Genomic DNA, 4,620 nt, shown 5'->3' on the forward strand with positions numbered 1-4,620 from the left:
ATAAACTTTAGAAGACCTCTCATACTGGGTCCAGCAGATGGTGTAAGGATTACATCACTGGACTCCTACACAGTCAACCATGGCGTAAGTCCCAGGCCCAGCAACTTAAAATTCATGCTGGACACACGTGTGTGCGTGCCCAAAACCCAGAGAGGAGAATGGAGGAGAAGGGATTGTGGCGTGGCCATCCCCCCTGGAGGGTGATTTCTCACTTCCTCTTTGTCTATCTGGCGACTGCCTGCACCCTATTGTAAAAATGTCTCTTAAAAAAAGTAAATAATAAAAAAAGACCTCTCACACCATCTCCTTGGCAAGCCTAGGAGAGCCAGTGTTCTACATATTTTTAAGTATTTCTGCAGTTGTTACAGCCTTGTGTATCTCTTCCTTGCATTTTATATACATGTCTCTGTATTGAAGACTCAAAATAATTTCTGAAAAATGGCAGCTAAAAAAACCACATGACTAAATTGCTGTAATTGATGTTTAAGTAAATCCGTCGCAAACTGAGGTATTGAAAACACTTGGGTGTATCAAGCTACTTGCAACATAACTGATCAATCCATAGTTTGACTCAAACCCACAAAGGAGAATGGTTTGTGTGTATGAAATGTACTGTTTTCTCTGACGGTGTGGACCATCTTTATGAGCCTCTGAAAATCAGAGAATCAAAGAGCTTCAAGAGGTGTTAAAGCCCCCTATGTTGGGGTGCGGGGGGAGGGGTTGCAGCAGATGCTGTAATGACAACGTTGCTGGACTCCCTCATTGTCAACTGTAGTTTGAGTCCTGGACCCATTGACTTAAAACTCATACCAGGCACTTGTGCGTGCGTGTGAGCATGTGTGTGTGTGTGCCCAAGATCCTGAGAGGAGGATGAAGAAGGAATTGCAGCATGGCCATCCCCCCTGAGGTAGGATTTCTCACTTTCTCTGTCTCTCTCTCTCCAGTAAGCACTTGTGCTCTATAGCAAATATCTCTCTTAAATACAAATAACAAAAATAATTTGTAAAACCCACCCAGGTCTAACACTGAGAGTGTATGAAGCCTGGAGGGATCTCAGAGTTGGCATAACACCCTCACTTGACAGCCCTGAGCTTCTCCTTCATGTGTGAAAGGAGTTGGCCTTGGTCAGGTTGGCCATGTCAACCATGGAAGGAGAAACAAAATCTCCCACCTGGGGATCTTACACAGTAGGTGTCATGCCACGAATTTCTGTATTTTTCAGAGATCACTGTAGGAACTATTGGTTTGTCAGACAGCTCCTAACGCAATTTTACATAGACGAGCGTAGGAAAAAATACATCATGACTTTTCCAACAGCTCAGCCCTAGGGTGTATGAGTGATGAAGGACTTAACATGGCATGAATCAGACTTCTGTGTTTTACATATTCTTCTGTCTCTTATTTTCTGTTGTTGGTTATATCCTCAAAGTTCTCTCCTGCCCCACAGGTTTGATCATATGTATAATATAAATATTATTTATGCATAAATGTGTATTTGTAATTACATGATAAATACCTAGTTAAGTATACATAACATAGTTATATAATAAATAAATACCTATATAAAATTGTTATATATAGAGAGTTGTCAGAAAAGTTGTGATGTCTTTTTCTGTGTTTTTCTATCTATCCAAAAATGCGTCATGACTTTTCTGAAGACCAGCCAGTCAATTAGATGTCACCCTAAACTGTTGGCGGGCTCAAGGTCATTCTTACCTTTTGTATGCAGTCAAATATATTAACCCTAAGAGGCTTATTCTTTGCCATTGGGAAGAATTTTATTTGGCTTGTTTCCTGTTAGTCTCCATTGCTTTAGGGCGTAGCAGGCTTATAGCTCCTAGGATTGTCTTAAAGATACTCTTTCTGCTGTCTGAAGTTGTCAGGACAGTGGGTCTTAGTAAAACCATAACTGAGGATTTTATCAATCCATATCTGTTGTTGTCTCCACATTTATTTACGCACTTTTCTCTCGCTCCTATTTGGTATTCCTGGCGACTTCAGGTATAGTGACCTCTTCAGTCCACTGGGAAACTCTACTTCCCAAGCTGAATTCCCTTTCAAAACGTTCCAGGGAGGGGCTGGCAGGTGGCATGTTGGTTAAGGGTGCTGGACTTGCACATGGCCAACCAAGGTTCACGTCCTGGACCTGACAGCTTGCTTTCTCATGTTCTCTCTCACTCTGTCCCTCTCTGGTCCAATTGAATAAGTAAGTAAATAAAGTTAAATAAAATAATAATAATAAACACTTCCCATGGAATGTGCTGTACGACTGGGCAAAGGAAGAAAGTGAAAGCCATCAGAGGCCTCTTCCAGGCAGCACTCGGCCGGCCGCTGCAAGGAGGGAAGGGTTTCCTCTTTCTCAAATTTATTTTCTGGCACTGGGGTTTCTTACCTTTTGTATGCAGTCAAATATATTAACCCTAAGAGGCTTATTCTTTGCCATTGGGAAGAATTTTATTTGGCTTGTTTCCTGTTAGTCTCCATTGCTTTAGGGCGTAGCAGGCTTATAGCTCCTAGGATTGTCTTAAAGATACTCTTTCTGCTGTCTGAAGTTGTCAGGACAGTGGGTCTTAGTAAAACCATAACTGAGGATTTTATCAATCCATATCTGTTGTTGTCTCCACATTTATTTACGCACTTTTCTCTCGCTCCTATTTGGTATTCCTGGCGACTTCAGGTATAGTGACCTCTTCAGTCCACTGGGAAACTCTACTTCCCAAGCTGAATTCCCTTTCAAAACGTTCCAGGGAGGGGCTGGCAGGTGGCATGTTGGTTAAGGGTGCTGGACTTGCACATGGCCAACCAAGGTTCACGTCCTGGACCTGACAGCTTGCTTTCTCATGTTCTCTCTCACTCTGTCCCTCTCTGGTCCAATTGAATAAGTAAGTAAATAAAGTTAAATAAAATAATAATAATAAACACTTCCCATGGAATGTGCTGTACGACTGGGCAAAGGAAGAAAGTGAAAGCCATCAGAGGCCTCTTCCAGGCAGCACTCGGCCGGCCGCTGCAAGGAGGGAAGGGTTTCCTCTTTCTCAAATTTATTTTCTGGCACTGGGGTTTTAGAAAAACAGAGATCTGTTGTCCTGGATTCTGTTGGGGGATGACAGAAATGATTAATGGGCTGCCGACCTGATCTGAGGAAATAATTAGAACCGATGAATAGAAATAGGTTGTCGAAAAGAGGGGACTTCTCAACGGGACAGGCGCCTGGGCAGGGGCCCTTCTCCAACGCCTGCTCCCCGAGGGAGTCCCTGCTCTGAGCACCTTCCTCGGGGCAGAGCACTCTGCCAGGCTGGCCCACACAGGCTGTCCTGAAGTACTCCCAGCTCTCGAAGGCCCGCGGAAAGGAACAGAAAGGTGGTGGTCTTTCTGGTTTTCTCAAGTATGATTTCGGAAGGAGACAGGGATCAATGAGACAGTGGGAAATCCCACTGTGTGGGGTTCCAGGGGACGTTTCCCACTGGCCTTCATTGAAAAACAGGCAGAGTCAATTCGAAATGTTTTAGACAGAAAAGTGCTCATTAACTCACGCTTTCAGCTTTCATTGGAAACTGCATTCCAAATCGCATGCCACAGTTAGGGGGACCAGCCATGGTGGATCTAAGAAAGACAGTGGACGGAGCAGGGTGGAAGCTGAGTGAGTGTAGTTTTATGAAAACCTGTTTTGTAATGATTTTTTTTTTTATTGCTAATGAGTCCATGCACTTGCCAGAGAACAACACAGAGACAGAGGAGAAGGAGAGGGACCACCCCCAATGGGGCTGGTCACACTGCAGTCCTTTCTCCATCCTTTGGGGATCTGGGGTATGCACACATACACACACTTACACATTTGGCATGTTTTTCAAATTGCTAGAGTGAGAACCTGAACCGCAGTAAGCCATGTGGGATCTGGCTCCCTTAACCACTAAGCTACAGGGCTGCCTCCCTACCCAAAAGTAAAAAAAAATCAAAAACAAAAAAACCGTTTTTGTTGCTATTATCATGACAGCTATTCCAAACCCTATTTCTGTTAAAGCCAAAATAAAAACACTTGCTTTTGAAAGACAAAATATTTTTAAATTTCTTCTTTTCTGCTTTTAAAAATAAGATTATGGGTAGGCAAGCTGCCTTCTTCCTCTTCTTTAATTAATTAATTTTCTCTCAGAAGACTTTGAGCTTTCATGGATCTTACCTATAGACTTGTTCAATACTCATAGGGTAGTGATGGAGTTGACAACCCTGGGGGCTGCCATTTGCTGAAGTGTTGTGTCCCTGAGTCTGTGGGGCTCCATTAAGAGATGTCTTTCTGGAGCCAGCAGGTGGGGTAGTGGTTAAGGTGCTTGACTCCTCTGTGGCTGACCATGGCTCAATTCCTAGACTCAGAGGCTTGAAACTCATTCCAGGCCTATGTGCCCAAAATCCTGAGAGGAAAATGGAGGAGAAGGGATTGTAGCATGGTCATCCCCTTTGGGAGATGATTTCTCACTTTTTCTCTTTCTTTATTTCTGGCAAGTGCAAGTGTCCTATAGCAAAAATCTCTCTTAAAAAAAAAAGGGACCAGCAGTTAGCATAATGGCTGTGTTGCTGTACTCCCATGTCGTCGACTGCAGTTCAAGTCCCAGGCCTGGAGGCTAA

At 43.6% G+C, this 4,620-nt stretch overlaps 1 protein-coding gene across 3 annotated transcripts in view; it reads left to right on the forward strand.

Annotated features, from left to right (window-relative positions):
• MCTP2 (multiple C2 and transmembrane domain containing 2) overlaps positions 1-4,620 on the forward strand; it is a 279,496-nt gene that overhangs the window by 186,667 nt on the left and 88,209 nt on the right. The gene's annotated exons all lie outside the window — the stretch shown is intronic.

This window comes from Tupaia chinensis, unplaced genomic scaffold, assembly GCF_000334495.1.
Source record: "Tupaia chinensis unplaced genomic scaffold, TupChi_1.0 Scaffold000078_1, whole genome shotgun sequence".
Lineage (NCBI taxonomy): Eukaryota > Metazoa > Chordata > Mammalia > Scandentia > Tupaiidae > Tupaia > Tupaia belangeri.